This window comes from Eleutherodactylus coqui, chromosome 3 (assembly GCF_035609145.1).
Source record: "Eleutherodactylus coqui strain aEleCoq1 chromosome 3, aEleCoq1.hap1, whole genome shotgun sequence".
NCBI classification, from domain to species: domain Eukaryota; kingdom Metazoa; phylum Chordata; class Amphibia; order Anura; family Eleutherodactylidae; genus Eleutherodactylus; species Eleutherodactylus coqui.
In genome coordinates this window covers 98770500-98786259 of record NC_089839.1, presented here as the reverse complement: position 1 = coordinate 98786259, position 15760 = coordinate 98770500, and the positions used below count along the sequence as shown (strand labels likewise).

At 40.4% G+C, this 15760-nt stretch overlaps 28 non-coding genes across 28 annotated transcripts; all 28 read right to left on the bottom strand.

Moving 5' to 3' along the window:
• Positions 1 to 2: 2 nt before the first annotated feature.
• On the bottom strand, positions 3 to 85 carry TRNAL-UAA (transfer RNA leucine (anticodon UAA)). Its single transcript has one exon. It is a non-coding gene; the product is annotated as a tRNA-Leu (tRNA).
• Positions 86 to 439: 354 nt separating this feature from the next.
• On the bottom strand, positions 440 to 522 carry TRNAL-UAA (transfer RNA leucine (anticodon UAA)). The gene has a single exon. It is a non-coding gene; the product is annotated as a tRNA-Leu (tRNA).
• A 353-nt stretch (positions 523 to 875) lies between these two features.
• On the bottom strand, positions 876 to 958 carry TRNAL-UAA (transfer RNA leucine (anticodon UAA)). The gene has a single exon. It is a non-coding gene; the product is annotated as a tRNA-Leu (tRNA).
• A 362-nt stretch (positions 959 to 1320) lies between these two features.
• Positions 1321 to 1403, bottom strand: TRNAL-UAA (transfer RNA leucine (anticodon UAA)). The gene has a single exon. It is a non-coding gene; the product is annotated as a tRNA-Leu (tRNA).
• A 353-nt stretch (positions 1404 to 1756) lies between these two features.
• Positions 1757 to 1839, bottom strand: TRNAL-UAA (transfer RNA leucine (anticodon UAA)). Its single transcript has one exon. It is a non-coding gene; the product is annotated as a tRNA-Leu (tRNA).
• Positions 1840 to 2201: 362 nt separating this feature from the next.
• On the bottom strand, positions 2202 to 2284 carry TRNAL-UAA (transfer RNA leucine (anticodon UAA)). The gene has a single exon. It is a non-coding gene; the product is annotated as a tRNA-Leu (tRNA).
• A 353-nt stretch (positions 2285 to 2637) lies between these two features.
• TRNAL-UAA (transfer RNA leucine (anticodon UAA)) lies at positions 2638 to 2720 on the bottom strand. Its single transcript has one exon. It is a non-coding gene; the product is annotated as a tRNA-Leu (tRNA).
• Positions 2721 to 3082: 362 nt separating this feature from the next.
• TRNAL-UAA (transfer RNA leucine (anticodon UAA)) lies at positions 3083 to 3165 on the bottom strand. Its single transcript has one exon. It is a non-coding gene; the product is annotated as a tRNA-Leu (tRNA).
• Positions 3166 to 3518: 353 nt separating this feature from the next.
• Positions 3519 to 3601, bottom strand: TRNAL-UAA (transfer RNA leucine (anticodon UAA)). The gene has a single exon. It is a non-coding gene; the product is annotated as a tRNA-Leu (tRNA).
• Positions 3602 to 3963: 362 nt separating this feature from the next.
• TRNAL-UAA (transfer RNA leucine (anticodon UAA)) lies at positions 3964 to 4046 on the bottom strand. The gene has a single exon. It is a non-coding gene; the product is annotated as a tRNA-Leu (tRNA).
• Positions 4047 to 4399: 353 nt separating this feature from the next.
• Positions 4400 to 4482, bottom strand: TRNAL-UAA (transfer RNA leucine (anticodon UAA)). Its single transcript has one exon. It is a non-coding gene; the product is annotated as a tRNA-Leu (tRNA).
• A 799-nt stretch (positions 4483 to 5281) lies between these two features.
• On the bottom strand, positions 5282 to 5364 carry TRNAL-UAA (transfer RNA leucine (anticodon UAA)). Its single transcript has one exon. It is a non-coding gene; the product is annotated as a tRNA-Leu (tRNA).
• A 353-nt stretch (positions 5365 to 5717) lies between these two features.
• TRNAL-UAA (transfer RNA leucine (anticodon UAA)) lies at positions 5718 to 5800 on the bottom strand. The gene has a single exon. It is a non-coding gene; the product is annotated as a tRNA-Leu (tRNA).
• A 354-nt stretch (positions 5801 to 6154) lies between these two features.
• Positions 6155 to 6237, bottom strand: TRNAL-UAA (transfer RNA leucine (anticodon UAA)). The gene has a single exon. It is a non-coding gene; the product is annotated as a tRNA-Leu (tRNA).
• Positions 6238 to 6590: 353 nt separating this feature from the next.
• On the bottom strand, positions 6591 to 6673 carry TRNAL-UAA (transfer RNA leucine (anticodon UAA)). The gene has a single exon. It is a non-coding gene; the product is annotated as a tRNA-Leu (tRNA).
• A 355-nt stretch (positions 6674 to 7028) lies between these two features.
• TRNAL-UAA (transfer RNA leucine (anticodon UAA)) lies at positions 7029 to 7111 on the bottom strand. Its single transcript has one exon. It is a non-coding gene; the product is annotated as a tRNA-Leu (tRNA).
• Positions 7112 to 7465: 354 nt separating this feature from the next.
• TRNAL-UAA (transfer RNA leucine (anticodon UAA)) lies at positions 7466 to 7548 on the bottom strand. Its single transcript has one exon. It is a non-coding gene; the product is annotated as a tRNA-Leu (tRNA).
• A 353-nt stretch (positions 7549 to 7901) lies between these two features.
• Positions 7902 to 7984, bottom strand: TRNAL-UAA (transfer RNA leucine (anticodon UAA)). Its single transcript has one exon. It is a non-coding gene; the product is annotated as a tRNA-Leu (tRNA).
• A 799-nt stretch (positions 7985 to 8783) lies between these two features.
• On the bottom strand, positions 8784 to 8866 carry TRNAL-UAA (transfer RNA leucine (anticodon UAA)). The gene has a single exon. It is a non-coding gene; the product is annotated as a tRNA-Leu (tRNA).
• Positions 8867 to 9218: 352 nt separating this feature from the next.
• TRNAL-UAA (transfer RNA leucine (anticodon UAA)) lies at positions 9219 to 9301 on the bottom strand. Its single transcript has one exon. It is a non-coding gene; the product is annotated as a tRNA-Leu (tRNA).
• Positions 9302 to 9663: 362 nt separating this feature from the next.
• TRNAL-UAA (transfer RNA leucine (anticodon UAA)) lies at positions 9664 to 9746 on the bottom strand. Its single transcript has one exon. It is a non-coding gene; the product is annotated as a tRNA-Leu (tRNA).
• Positions 9747 to 10538: 792 nt separating this feature from the next.
• On the bottom strand, positions 10539 to 10621 carry TRNAL-UAA (transfer RNA leucine (anticodon UAA)). The gene has a single exon. It is a non-coding gene; the product is annotated as a tRNA-Leu (tRNA).
• Positions 10622 to 11410: 789 nt separating this feature from the next.
• Positions 11411 to 11493, bottom strand: TRNAL-UAA (transfer RNA leucine (anticodon UAA)). The gene has a single exon. It is a non-coding gene; the product is annotated as a tRNA-Leu (tRNA).
• A 355-nt stretch (positions 11494 to 11848) lies between these two features.
• TRNAL-UAA (transfer RNA leucine (anticodon UAA)) lies at positions 11849 to 11931 on the bottom strand. Its single transcript has one exon. It is a non-coding gene; the product is annotated as a tRNA-Leu (tRNA).
• Positions 11932 to 12284: 353 nt separating this feature from the next.
• TRNAL-UAA (transfer RNA leucine (anticodon UAA)) lies at positions 12285 to 12367 on the bottom strand. Its single transcript has one exon. It is a non-coding gene; the product is annotated as a tRNA-Leu (tRNA).
• A 799-nt stretch (positions 12368 to 13166) lies between these two features.
• Positions 13167 to 13249, bottom strand: TRNAL-UAA (transfer RNA leucine (anticodon UAA)). The gene has a single exon. It is a non-coding gene; the product is annotated as a tRNA-Leu (tRNA).
• A 352-nt stretch (positions 13250 to 13601) lies between these two features.
• Positions 13602 to 13684, bottom strand: TRNAL-UAA (transfer RNA leucine (anticodon UAA)). The gene has a single exon. It is a non-coding gene; the product is annotated as a tRNA-Leu (tRNA).
• A 791-nt stretch (positions 13685 to 14475) lies between these two features.
• On the bottom strand, positions 14476 to 14558 carry TRNAL-UAA (transfer RNA leucine (anticodon UAA)). Its single transcript has one exon. It is a non-coding gene; the product is annotated as a tRNA-Leu (tRNA).
• Positions 14559 to 15760: the final 1202 nt, after the last annotated feature.

Sequence of the window (15760 nt, the reverse complement as noted above, 5' to 3'; positions counted from 1 at the left end):
TATACCAGGAGTGGGGTTTGAACCCACGCGGATACATATCCATTGGATCTTAAGTCCAACGCCTTAACCACCCGGCCATCCTGGTGTAAAACTATCCTGTTTTTGCTCCCAATCGGATGCAAATGTTGGCCATACAATGCTCTTTGATGCGGTTTTCAGAATTTGGTTCAATTTCATCTATTTCCTTGTGCAGTTTAAACATTTAGACACAAAAATCGATTCTTTCATCCAAAGTTTTGAAGATTGTTATGTGCGTAAAGCACATATGATCATGGTAGGGATCATGATTAACAATTTGCTCCTAGGATAAAAAGAATGTAATAAACACACAGTCACAGGATTCAGATTGAGAAAAAAATTATTGGCAAAGAGACCTGCAGCAGGATCTGTTGTGTTGCTCTACGATTCCTAGCTTGCAGAGCTCCCCGGCTAAAACCTATACCAGGAGTGGGGTTTGAACCCACGCGGATACATATCCATTGGATCTTAAGTCCAATGCCTTAACAACTCGGCCATCCTGGTGAAAGACTGTCTTGTTTTTGCTCCCAATCGGATACAAATGTTGGCCATGCAATGCTCTTTGATGCGGTTTTCAGAATTTGGTTCAATTTCATCTATTTCCTTGTGCAGTTTAAACATTTAGACACAAAAATCGATTCTTTCATCCAAAATTTTAAGATTGTAATGTGCGTAAAGCACATATGATCATGGTAGGGATCATGATTAACAATTTGCTCCTAGGATAAAAAGAATGTAATAAACACACAGTCACAGGATTCAGATTGAGAAAAAAATTATTGGCAAAGAGACCTGCAGCAGGATCTGTTGTGTTGCTCTACGATTCCTAGCTTGCAGAGCTCCCCGGCTAAAACCTATACCAGGAGTGGGGTTTGAACCCACGCGGATACATATCCATTGGATCTTAAGTCCAACGCCTTAACCACTCGGCCATCCTGGTGGAAAACTGTCCTATTTTTGCTCCCAATCGGATGCAAATGTTGGCCATACAATGCTCTTTGCTCTTTAATGCGGTTTTCAGAATTTGGTTCAATTTCATCTATTTCCTTGTGCAGTTTAAACATTTAGACACAAAAATCGATTCTTTCATCCAATGTTTTGTAGACTGGATCTGTTCGTAAAGCACCTATGATCATGGTAGGGATCATGATTAACAATTTGCTCCTAGGATAAAAAGAATGCTATAAACACACAGTCACAGGATTCAGATTGAGAAAACAAATTTTGTCAAAGAGACCTGCAGCAGGACCTTTTGTGTTGCTCTACGATTCCTAGCTTGCAGAGCTCCCCGGCTAAAACCTATACAAGGAGTGGGGTTTGAACCCACGCGGATACATATCCATTGGATCTTAAGTCCAACGCCTTAACCACTCGGCCATCCTGGTGGAAGACTGCCCTATTTTTGCTCCCAATCGGATGCAAATGTTGGCCATACAATGCTCTTTGATGCGGTTTTCAGAATTTGGTTCAATTTCATCTATTTCCTTGTGCAGTTTAAACATTTAGACACAAAAATCGATTCTTTCATCCAAAATTTTAAGATTGTAATGTGCGTAAAGCACATATGATCATGGTAGGGATCATGATTAACAATTTGCTCCTAGGATAAAAAGAATGTAATAAACACACAGTCACAGGATTCAGATTGAGAAAAAAATTATTGGCAAAGAGACCTGCAGCAGGATCTGTTGTGTTGCTCTACGATTCCTAGCTTGCAGAGCTCCCCGGCTAAAACCTATACCAGGAGTGGGGTTTGAACCCACGCGGATACATATCCATTGGATCTTAAGTCCAACGCCTTAACCACTCGGCCATCCTGGTGGAAAACTGTCCTATTTTTGCTCCCAATCGGATGCAAATGTTGGCCATACAATGCTCTTTGCTCTTTAATGCGGTTTTCAGAATTTGGTTCAATTTCATCTATTTCCTTGTGCAGTTTAAACATTTAGACACAAAAATCGATTCTTTCATCCAATGTTTTGTAGACTGGATCTGTTCGTAAAGCACCTATGATCATGGTAGGGATCATGATTAACAATTTGCTCCTAGGATAAAAAGAATGCTATAAACACACAGTCACAGGATTCAGATTGAGAAAACAAATTTTGTCAAAGAGACCTGCAGCAGGACCTTTTGTGTTGCTCTACGATTCCTAGCTTGCAGAGCTCCCCGGCTAAAACCTATACAAGGAGTGGGGTTTGAACCCACGCGGATACATATCCATTGGATCTTAAGTCCAACGCCTTAACCACTCGGCCATCCTGGTGGAAGACTGCCCTATTTTTGCTCCCAATCGGATGCAAATGTTGGCCATACAATGCTCTTTGATGCGGTTTTCAGAATTTGGTTCAATTTCATCTATTTCCTTGTGCAGTTTAAACATTTAGACACAAAAATCGATTCTTTCATCCAAAATTTTAAGATTGTAATGTGCGTAAAGCACATATGATCATGGTAGGGATCATGATTAACAATTTGCTCCTAGGATAAAAAGAATGTAATAAACACACAGTCACAGGATTCAGATTGAGAAAAAAATTATTGGCAAAGAGACCTGCAGCAGGATCTGTTGTGTTGCTCTACGATTCCTAGCTTGCAGAGCTCCCCGGCTAAAACCTATACCAGGAGTGGGGTTTGAACCCACGCGGATACATATCCATTGGATCTTAAGTCCAACGCCTTAACCACTCGGCCATCCTGGTGGAAAACTGTCCTATTTTTGCTCCCAATCGGATGCAAATGTTGGCCATACAATGCTCTTTGCTCTTTAATGCGGTTTTCAGAATTTGGTTCAATTTCATCTATTTCCTTGTGCAGTTTAAACATTTAGACACAAAAATCGATTCTTTCATCCAATGTTTTGTAGACTGGATCTGTTCGTAAAGCACCTATGATCATGGTAGGGATCATGATTAACAATTTGCTCCTAGGATAAAAAGAATGCTATAAACACACAGTCACAGGATTCAGATTGAGAAAACAAATTTTGTCAAAGAGACCTGCAGCAGGACCTTTTGTGTTGCTCTACGATTCCTAGCTTGCAGAGCTCCCCGGCTAAAACCTATACAAGGAGTGGGGTTTGAACCCACGCGGATACATATCCATTGGATCTTAAGTCCAACGCCTTAACCACTCGGCCATCCTGGTGGAAGACTGCCCTATTTTTGCTCCCAATCGGATGCAAATGTTGGCCATACAATGCTCTTTGATGCGGTTTTCAGAATTTGGTTCAATTTCATCTATTTCCTTGTGCAGTTTAAACATTTAGACACAAAAATCGATTCTTTCATCCAAAATTTTAAGATTGTAATGTGCGTAAAGCACATATGATCATGGTAGGGATCATGATTAACAATTTGCTCCTAGGATAAAAAGAATGTAATAAACACACAGTCACAGGATTCAGATTGAGAAAAAAATTATTGGCAAAGAGACCTGCAGCAGGATCTGTTGTGTTGCTCTACGATTCCTAGCTTGCAGAGCTCCCCGGCTAAAACCTATACCAGGAGTGGGGTTTGAACCCACGCGGATACATATCCATTGGATCTTAAGTCCAACGCCTTAACCACTCGGCCATCCTGGTGGAAAACTGTCCTATTTTTGCTCCCAATCGGATGCAAATGTTGGCCATACAATGCTCTTTGCTCTTTAATGCGGTTTTCAGAATTTGGTTCAATTTCATCTATTTCCTTGTGCAGTTTAAACATTTAGACACAAAAATCGATTCTTTCATCCAATGTTTTGTAGACTGGATCTGTTCGTAAAGCACCTATGATCATGGTAGGGATCATGATTAACAATTTGCTCCTAGGATAAAAAGAATGCTATAAACACACAGTCACAGGATTCAGATTGAGAAAACAAATTTTGTCAAAGAGACCTGCAGCAGGACCTTTTGTGTTGCTCTACGATTCCTAGCTTGCAGAGCTCCCCGGCTAAAACCTATACAAGGAGTGGGGTTTGAACCCACGCGGATACATATCCATTGGATCTTAAGTCCAACGCCTTAACCACTCGGCCATCCTGGTGGAAGACTGCCCTATTTTTGCTCCCAATTGGATGCAAATGTTGGCCATACAATGCTCTTTGATGCGGTTTTCAGAATTTGGTTCAATTTCATCTATTTCCTTGTGCAGTTTAAACATTTAGACACAAAAATCGATTCTTTCGTCCAAAATTTTAAGATTGTAATGTGCGTAAAGCACATATGATCATGGTAGGGATCATGATTAACAATTTGCTCCTAGGATAAAAAGAATGTAATAAACACACAGTCACAGGATTCAGATTGAGAAAAAAATTATTGGCAAAGAGACCTGCAGCAGGATCTGTTGTGTTGCTCTACGATTCCTAGCTTGCAGAGCTCCCAGGCTAAAACCTATACCAGGAGTGGGGTTTGAACCCACGCGGATACATATCCATTGGATCTTAAGTCCAACGCCTTAACCACTCGGCCATCCTGGTGGAAAACTGTCCTATTTTTGCTCCCAATCGGATGCAAATGTTGGCCATACAATGCTCTTTGCTCTTTAATGCGGTTTTCAGAATTTGGTTCAATTTCATCTATTTCCTTGTGCAGTTTAAACATTTAGACACAAAAATCGATTCTTTCATCCAATGTTTTGTAGACTGGATCTGTTCGTAAAGCACCTATGATCATGGTAGGGATCATGATTAACAATTTGCTCCTAGGATAAAAAGAATGCTATAAACACACAGTCACAGGATTCAGATTGAGAAAACAAATTTTGTCAAAGAGACCTGCAACAGGACCTTTTGTGTTGCTCTACGATTCCTAGCTTGCAGAGCTCCCCGGCTAAAACCTATACAAGGAGTGGGGTTTGAACCCACGCGGATACATATCCATTGGATCTTAAGTCCAATGCCTTAACAACTCGGCCATCCTAGTGAAAGACTGTCTTGTTTTTGCTCCCAATCGGATACAAATGTTATCCATGCAATGCTCTTTGATGCGGTTTTCAGAATTTGGTTCAATTTCATCTATTTCCTTGTGCAGTTTAAACATTTAGACACAAAAATCGATTCTTTCATCCAAAGTTTTGAAGATTGTTATGTGCGTAAAGCACATATGATCATGGTAGGGATCATGATTAACAATTTGCTCCTAGGATAAAAAGAATGTAATAAACACAAAGTCACAGGATTCAGATTGAGAAAAAAATTATTGGCAAAGAGACCTGCAGCAGGATCTGTTGTGTTGCTCTACGATTCCTAGCTTGCAGAGCTCCCCGGCTAAAACTTATACCAGGAGTGGGGTTTGAACCCACGCGGATACATATCCATTGGATCTTAAGTCCAACGCCTTAACCACTCGGCCATCCTAGTAGAAGACTGTCCTGTTTTTGCTCCCAATCGGATGCAAATGTTGGCCATGCAATGCTCTTTGATGCGGTTTCAGAATTTGGTTCAATTTCATCTATTTCCTTGTGCAGTTTAAACATTTAGACACAAAAATCGATTCTTTCATCCAAAGTTTTGAAGATTGTTATGTGCGTAAAGCACATATGATCATGGTAGGGATCATGATTAACAATTTGCTCCTAGGATAAAAAGAATGTAATAAACACACAGTCACAGGATTCAGATTGAGAAAAAAATTATTGGCAAAGAGACCTGCAGCAGGATCTGTTGTGTTGCTCTACGATTCCTAGCTTGCAGAGCTCCCCGGCTAAAACCTATACCAGGAGTGGGGTTTGAACCCACGCGGATACATATCCATTGGATCTTAAGTCCAACGCCTTAACCACTCGGCCATCCTGGTGTAAAACTAACCTGTTTTTGCTCCCAATCGGATGCAAATGTTGGCCATGCAATGCTCTTTGATGTGGTTTTCAGAATTTGGTTCAATTTCATCTATTTCCTTGTGCAGTTTAAACATTTAGACACAAAAATCGATTCTTTCATCCAAGGTTTTGAAGACTGTTATGTGCGTAAAGCACATATGATCATGGTAGGGATCATGATTAACAATTTGCTCCTAGGATAAAAAGAATGCTATAAACACACAGTCGCAGGATTCAGATTGAGAAAAAAATTATTGGCAAAGAGACCTGCAGCAGGATCTTTTGTGTTGCTCTACGATTCCTAGCTTGCAGAGCTCCCCGGCTAAAACCTATACCAGGAGTGGGGTTTGAACCCACGCGGATACATATCCATTGGATCTTAAGTCCAACGCCTTAACAACTCGGCCATCCTGGTGAAATACTGTCTTGTTTTTGCTCCCAATCGGATACAAATGTTGGCCATGCAATGCTCTTTGATGCGGTTTTCAGAATTTGGTTCAATTTCATCTTTTTCCTTGTGCAGTTTAAACATTTAGACACAAAAATCGATTCTTTCATCCAAAGTTTTAAGATTGTAATGTGCGTAAAGCACATATGATCATGGTAGGGATCATGATTAACAATTTGCTCCTAGGATAAAAAGAATGTAATAAACACACAGTCACAGGATTCAGATTGAGAAAAAAATTATTGGCAAAGAGACCTGCAGCAGGATCTGTTGTGTTGCTCTACGATTCCTAGCTTGCAGAGCTCCCCGGCTAAAACCTATACCAGGAGTGGGGTTTGAACCCACGCGGAGACATATCCATTGGATCTTAAGTCCAACGCCTTAACCACTCGGCCACCCTGGTGGAAGAGTGTCCTGTTTTTGCTCCCAATCGGATGCAAATGTTGGCCATACAATGCTCTTTGATGCGGTTTTCAGAATTTGGTTCAATTTCATCTATTTCCTTGTGCAGTTTAAACATTTAGACACAAAAATCGATTCTTTCATCCAATGTTTTGTAGATTGGATATGTGCGTAAAGCACATATGATCATGGTAGGGATCATGATTAACAATTTGCTCCTAGGATAAAAAGAATGCTATAAACACACAGTCGCAGGATTCAGATTGAGAAAAAAATGATTGGCAAAGAGACCTGCAGCAGGATCTTTTGTGTTGCTCTACGATTCCTAGCTTGCAGAGCTCCCCGGCTAAAACCTATACCAGGAGTGGGGTTTGAACCCACGCGGATACATATCCATTGGATCTTAAGTCCAACGCCTTAACCACCCGGCCATCCTGGTGTAAAACTATCCTGTTTTTGCTCCCAATCGGATGCAAATGTTGGCCATACAATGCTCTTTGATGCGGTTTTCAGAATTTGGTTCAATTTCATCTATTTCCTTGTGCAGTTTAAACATTTAGACACAAAAATCGATTCTTTCATCCAAAGTTTTGAAGATTGTTATGTGCGTAAAGCACATATGATCATGGTAGGGATCATGATTAACAATTTGCTCCTAGGATAAAAAGAATGTAATAAACACACAGTCACAGGATTCAGATTGAGAAAAAAATTATTGGCAAAGAGACCTGCAGCAGGATCTGTTGTGTTGCTCTACGATTCCTAGCTTGCAGAGCTCCCCGGCTAAAACCTATACCAGGAGTGGGGTTTGAACCCACGCGGATACATATCCATTGGATCTTAAGTCCAACGCCTTAACCACTCGGCCATCCTGGTGGAAGACTGCCCTATTTTTGCTCCCAATCGGATGCAAATGTTGGCCATACAATGCTCTTTGATGCGGTTTTCAGAATTTGGTTCAATTTCATCTATTTCCTTGTGCAGTTTAAACATTTAGACACAAAAATCGATTCTTTCGTCCAAAATTTTAAGATTGTAATGTGCGTAAAGCACATATGATCATGGTAGGGATCATGATTAACAATTTGCTCCTAGGATAAAAAGAATGTAATAAACACACAGTCACAGGATTCAGATTGAGAAAAAAATTATTGGCAAAGAGACCTGCAGCAGGATCTGTTGTGTTGCTCTACGATTCCTAGCTTGCAGAGCTCCCCGGCTAAAACCTATACCAGGAGTGGGGTTTGAACCCACGCGGATACATATCCATTGGATCTTAAGTCCAACGCCTTAACCACTCGGCCATCCTGGTGGAAAACTGTCCTATTTTTGCTCCCAATCGGATGCAAATGTTGGCCATGCAATGCTCTTTGCTCTTTAATGCGGTTTTCAGAATTTGGTTCAATTTCATCTATTTCCTTGTGCAGTTTAAACATTTAGACACAAAAATCGATTCTTTCATCCAATGTTTTGTAGACTGGATCTGTTCGTAAAGCACCTATGATCATGGTAGGGATCATGATTAACAATTTGCTCCTAGGATAAAAAGAATGTAATAAACACACAGTCACAGGATTCAGATTGAGAAAAAAATTATTGGCAAAGAGACCTGCAGCAGGATCTGTTGTGTTGCTCTACGATTCCTAGCTTGCAGAGCTCCCCGGCTAAAACCTATACAAGGAGTGGGGTTTGAACCCACGCGGATACATATCCATTGGATCTTAAGTCCAATGCCTTAACAACTCGGCCATCCTAGTGAAAGACTGTCTTGTTTTTGCTCCCAATCGGATACAAATGTTATCCATGCAATGCTCTTTGATGCGGTTTTCAGAATTTGGTTCAATTTCATCTATTTCCTTGTGCAGTTTAAACATTTAGACACAAAAATCGATTCTTTCATCCAAAGTTTTGAAGATTGTTATGTGCGTAAAGCACATATGATCATGGTAGGGATCATGATTAACAATTTGCTCCTAGGATAAAAAGAATGTAATAAACACAAAGTCACAGGATTCAGATTGAGAAAAAAATTATTGGCAAAGAGACCTGCAGCAGGATCTGTTGTGTTGCTCTACGATTCCTAGCTTGCAGAGCTCCCCGGCTAAAACTTATACCAGGAGTGGGGTTTGAACCCACGCGGATACATATCCATTGGATCTTAAGTCCAACGCCTTAACCACTCGGCCATCCTAGTAGAAGACTGTCCTGTTTTTGCTCCCAATCGGATGCAAATGTTGGCCATGCAATGCTCTTTGATGCGGTTTCAGAATTTGGTTCAATTTCATCTATTTCCTTGTGCAGTTTAAACATTTAGACACAAAAATCGATTCTTTCTTCCAAAGTTTTAAGATTGTTATGTGCGTAAAGCACATATGATCATGGTAGGGATCATGATTAACAATTTGCTCCTAGGATAAAAAGAATGTAATAAATACACAGTCACAGGATTCAGATTGAGAAAAAAATTATTGGCAAAGAGACCTGCAGCAGGATCTGTTGTGTTGCTCTACGATTCCTAGCTTGCAGAGCTCCCCGGCTAAAACCTATACCAGGAGTGGGGTTTGAACCCACGCGGATACATATCCATTGGATCTTAAGTCCAACGCCTTAACCACTCGGCCATCCTGGTGGAAAACTGTCCTATTTTTGCTCCCAATCGGATGCAAATGTTGGCCATACAATGCTCTTTGCTCTTTAATGCGGTTTTCAGAATTTGGTTCAATTTCATCTATTTCCTTGTGCAGTTTAAACATTTAGACACAAAAATCGATTCTTTCATCCAATGTTTTGTAGACTGGATCTGTTCGTAAAGCACCTATGATCATGGTAGGGATCATGATTAACAATTTGCTCCTAGGATAAAAAGAATGCTATAAACACACAGTCACAGGATTCAGATTGAGAAAACAAATTTTGTCAAAGAGACCTGCAGCAGGATCTGTTGTGTTGCTCTACGATTCCTAGCTTGCAGAGCTCCCCGGCTAAAACCTATACAAGGAGTGGGGTTTGAACCCACGCGGATACATATCCATTGGATCTTAAGTCCAACGCCTTAACCACTCGGCCATCCTGGTGGAAGACTGCCCTATTTTTGCTCCCAATCGGATACAAATGTTGGCCATACAATGCTCTTTGATGCGGTTTTCAGAATTTGGTTCAATTTCATCTATTTCCTTGTGCAGTTTAAACATTTAGACACAAAAATCGATTCTTTCATCCAATGTTTTGTAGACTGGATCTGTGCGTAAAGCACCTATGATCATCGTAGGGATCATGATTAACAATTTGCTCCTAGGATAAAAAGAATGCTATAAACACACAGTCACAGGATTCAGATTGAGAAAACAAATTTTGGCAAAGAGAACTGCAGCAGGACCTTTTGTGTTGCTCTACGATTCCTAGCTTGCAGAGTTCCCACGCTAAAACCTATACCAGCAGTGAGGTTTGAACCCACGCGGATACATATCCATTGGATCTTAAGTCCAATGCCTTAACAACTCGGCCATCCTAGTGAAAGACTGTCTTGTTTTTGCTCCCAATCGGATACAAATGTTATCCATGCAATGCTGTTTGATGCGGTTTTCAGAATTTGGTTCAATTTCATCTATTTCCTTGTGCAGTTTAAACATTTAGACACAAAAATCGATTCTTTCATCCAAAGTTTTGAAGATTGTTATGTGCGTAAAGCACATATGATCATGGTAGGGATCATGATTAACAATTTGCTCCTAGGATAAAAAGAATGTAATAAACACAAAGTCACAGGATTCAGATTGAGAAAAAAATTATTGGCAAAGAGACCTGCAGCAGGATCTGTTGTGTTGCTCTACGATTCCTAGCTTGCAGAGCTCCCCGGCTAAAACCTATACCAGGAGTGGGGTTTGAACCCACGCGGATACATATCCATTGGATCTTAAGTCCAACGCCTAAACCACTCGGCCATCCTAGTAGAAGACTGTCCTGTTTTTGCTCCCAATCGGATGCAAATGTTGGCCATGCAATGCTCTTTGATGCGGTTTCAGAATTTGGTTCAATTTCATCTATTTCCTTGTGCAGTTTAAACATTTAGACACAAAAATCGATTCTTTCATCCAAAGTTTTAAGATTGTTATGTGCGTAAAGCACATATGATCATGGTAGGGATCATGATTAACAATTTGCTCCTAGGATAAAAAGAATGTAATAAATACACAGTCACAGGATTGAGATTGAGAAAAAAATTATTGGCAAAGAGACCTGCAGCAGGATCTGTTGTGTTGCTCTACGATTCCTAGCTTGCAGAGCTCCCCGGCTAAAACCTATACCAGGAGTGGGGTTTGAACCCACGCGGATACATATCCATTGGATCTTAAGTCCAACGCCTTAACAACTCAGCCATCCTAGTGAAAGACTGTCTTGTTTTTACTCCCAATCCGATACAAATGTTGGCCATGCAATGCTCTTTGATGCGGTTTTCAGAATTTGGTTCAATTTCATCTATTTCCTTGTGCAGTTTAAACATTTAGACACAAAAATCGATTCTTTCATCCAAAGTTTTGAAGATTGTTATGTGCGTAAAGCACATATGATCATGGTAGGGATCATGATTAACAATTTGCTCCTAGGATAAAAAGAATGTAATAAACACACAGTCACAGGATTAAGATTGAGAAAAAAATTATTGGTAAAGAGACCTGCAGCAGGATCTGTTGTGTTGCTCTACTATTCCTAGCTTGCAGAGCTCCCCGGCTAAAACCTATACCAGGAGTGGGGTTTGAACCCACGCGGATACATATCCATTGGATCTTAAGTCCAACGCCTTAACCACTCGGCCATCCTGGTGGAAGACTGTCCTGTTTTGGCTCCCAATCGGATGCAAATGTTGGCCATACAATGCTCTTTGATGCGGTTTTCAGAATTTGGTTCAATTTCATCTATTTCCTTGTGCAGTTTAAACATTTAGACACAAAAATCGATTCTTTCATCCGAAGTTTTGAAGATTGGATCTGTGCGTAAAGCACATATGATCATGGTAGGGATCATGATTAACAATTTGCTCCTAGGATAAAAAGAATGCTATAAACACACAGTCACAGGATTCAGATTGAGAAAACAAATTTTGGCAAAGAGACCTGCAGCAGGACCTTTTGTGTTGCTCTACGATTCCTAGCTTGCAGAGCTCCCCGGCTAAAACCTATACCAGGAGTGGGGTTTGAACCCACGCGGATACATATCCATTGGATCTTAAGTCCAACGCCTTAACAACTCGGCCATCCTAGTGAAATACTGTCTTGTCTTTGCTCCCAATCCGATACAAATGTTGGCCATGCAATGCTCTTTGATGCGGTTTTCAGAATTTGGTTCAATTTCATCTATTTCCTTGTGCAGTTTAAACATTTAGACACAAAAATCGATTCTTTCATCCAAAGTTTTAAGATTCTTATGTGCGTAAAGCACATATGATCATGGTAGGGATCATGATTAACAATTTGCTCCTAGGAAAAAAAGAATGCTATAAACACACAGTCACAGGATTCAGATTGAGAAAACAAATTTTGTCAAAGAGACCTGCAGCAGGATCTGTTGTGTTGCTCTACGATTCCTAGCTTGCAGAGCTCCCCGGCTAAAACCTATACCAGGAGTGGGGTTTGAACCCACGCGGATACATATCCATTGAATCTTAAGTCCAATGCCTTAACCACTCGGCCATCCTGGTGGAAGACTGTCCTATTTTTGCTCCCAATCGGATGCAAATGTTGGCCATACAATGCTCTTTGCTCTTTAATGCGGTTTTCAGAATTTGGTTCAATTTCATCTATTTCCTTGTGCAGTTTAAACATTTAGACACAAAAATCGATTCTTTCATCCAATGTTTTGTAGACTGGATCTGTGCGTAAAGCACCTATGATCATGGTAGGGATCATGATTAACAATTTGCTCCTAGGATAAAAAGAATGCTATAAACACACAGTCACAGGATTCAGATTGAGAAAACAAATTTTGGCAAAGAGACCTGCAGCAGGACCTTTTGTGTTGCTCTACGATTCCTAGCTTGCAGAGTTCCCACGCTAAAACCTATACCAGCAGTGAGGTTTGAACCCACGCGGATACATATCCATTGGATCTTAAGTCCAATGCCTTAACAACTCGGCCATCCTAGTGAAAGACTGTCTTGTTTTTGCTCCCAATCGGATACAAATGTTATCCATGCAATGCTGTTTGATGCGGTTTTCAGAATTTGGTTCAATTTCATCTATTTCCTTGTGCAGTTTAAACATTTAGACACAAAAATCGATTCTTTCATCCAAAGTTTTGAAGATTGTTATGTGCGTAAAGCACATATGATCATGGTAGGGATCATGATTAACAATTTGCTCCTAGGATAAAAAGAATGTAATAAACACAAAGTCACAGGATTCAGATTGAGAAAAAAATTATTGGCAAAGAGACCTGCAGCAGGATCTGTTGTGTTGCTCTACGATTCCTAGCTTGCAGAGCTCCCCGGCTAAAACCTATACCAGGAGTGGGGTTTGAACCCACGCGGATACATATCCATTGGATCTTAAGTCCAACGCCTTAACCACTCGGCCATCCTAGTAGAAGACTGTCCTGTTTTTGCTCCCAATCGGATGCAAATGTTGGCCATGCAATGCTCTTTGATGCGGTTTCAGAATTTGGTTCAATTTCATCTATTTCCTTGTGCAGTTTAAACATTTAGACACAAAAATCGATTCTTTCATCCAAAGTTTTAAGATTGTTATGTGCGTAAAGCACATATGATCATGGTAGGGATCATGATTAACAATTTGCTCCTAGGATAAAAAGAATGTAATAAACACACAGTCACAGGATTAAGATTGAGAAAAAAATTATTGGTAAAGAGACCTGCAGCAGGATCTGTTGTGTTGCTCTACTATTCCTAGCTTGCAGAGCTCCCCGGCTAAAACCTATACCAGGAGTGGGGTTTGAACCCACGCGGATACATATCCATTGGATCTTAAGTCCAACGCCTTAACCACTCGGCCATCCTGGTGGAAGACTGTCCTACTTTTGCTCCCAATCGGATGCAAATGTTGGCCATACAATGCTCTTTGATGCGGTTTTCAGAATTTGGTTCAATTTCATCTATTTCCTTGTGCAGTTTAAACATTTAGACACAAAAATCGATTCTTTCATCCGAAGTTTTGAAGATTGGATCTGTGCGTAAAGCACATATGATCATGGTAGGGATCATGATTAACAATTTGCTCCTAGGATAAAAAGAATGCTATAAACACACAGTCACAGGATTCAGATTGAGAAAACAAATTTTGGCAAAGAGACCTGCAGCAGGACCTTTTGTGTTGCTCTACGATTCCTAGCTTGCAGAGTTCCCACGCTAAAACCTATACCAGGAGTGGGGTTTGAACCCACGCAGATACATATCCATTGGATCTTAAGTCCAACGCCTTAACAACTCGGCCATCCTAGTGAAATACTGTCTTGTCTTTGCTCCCAATCGGATACAAATGTTGGCCATGCAATGCTCTTTGATGCGGTTTTCAGAATTTGGTTCAATTTCATCTATTTCCTTGTGCAGTTTAAACATTTAGACACAAAAATCGATTCTTTCATCCAAAGTTTTAAGATTCTTATGTGCGTAAAGCACATATGATCATGGTAGGGATCATGATTAACAATTTGCTCCTAGGAAAAAAAGAATGCTATAAACACACAGTCACAGGATTCAGATTGAGAAAACAAATTTTGTCAAAAAGACCTGCAGCATGATCTGTTGTGTTGCTCTACGATTCCTAGCTTGCAGAGCTCCCCGGCTAAAACCTATACCAGGAGTGGGGTTTGAACCCACGCGGATACATATCCATTGAATCTTAAGTCCAACGCCTTAACCACTCGGCCATCCTGGTGGAAGACTGTCCTATTTTTGCTCCCAATCGGATGCAAATGTTGGCCATACAATGCTCTTTGCTCTTTAATGCGGTTTTCAGAATTTGGTTCAATTTCATCTATTTCCTTGTGCAGTTTAAACATTTAGACACAAAAATCGATTCTTTCATCCAATGTTTTGTAGACTGGATCTGTGCGTAAAGCACCTATGATCATGGTAGGGATCATGATTAACAATTTGCTCCTAGGATAAAAAGAATGCTATAAACACACAGTCACAGGATTCAGATTGAGAAAACAAATTTTGGCAAAGAGACCTGCAGCAGGACCTTTTGTGTTGCTCTACGTTTCCTAGCTTGCAGAGTTCCCACGCTAAAACCTATACCAGCAGTGAGGTTTGAACCCACGCGGATACATATCCATTGGATCTTAAGTCCAACGCCTTAACAAATCGGCCATCCTAGTGAAAGACTGTCTTGTTTTTGCTCACAATCGGATACAAATGTTATCCATGCAATGCTCTTTGATGCGGTTTTCAGAATTTGGTTCAATTTCATCTATTTCCTTGTGCAGTTTAAACATTTAGACACAAAAATCGATTCTTTCATCCAAAGTTTTGAAGATTGTTATGTGCGTATAGCACATATGATCATGGTATGGATCATGATTAACAATTTGCTCCTAGGATAAAAAGAATGTAATAAACACACAGTCACAGGATTCAGATTGAGAAAAAAATTATTGGTAAAGAGACCTGCAGCAGGATCTGTTGTGTTGCTCTACGATTCCTAGCTTGCAGAGTTCCCACGCTAAAACCTATACCAGGAGTGGGGTTTGAACCCACGCGGATACATATCCATTGGATCTTAAGTCCAACGCCTTAACAACTTGGCCATCCTAGTGAAAGACTATCTTGCTTTGGCTCCCAATCGGATACAAATGTTGGCCATGCAATGCTCTTTGATGCGGTTTTCAGAATTTGGTTCAATTTCATCTATTTCCTTGTGCAGTTTAAACATTTAGACACAAAAATCGATTCTTTCATCCAAAGTTTTGAAGATTGTTATGTGCGTAAAGCACATATGATCATGGTAGGGATCATGATTAACAATTTGCTCCTAGGATAAAAAGAATGCTATAAACACACAGTCACAGGATTCAGATTGAGAAAAAAATTATTGGCAAAGAGACCTGCAGCAGGATCTGTTGTGTTGCTCTACGA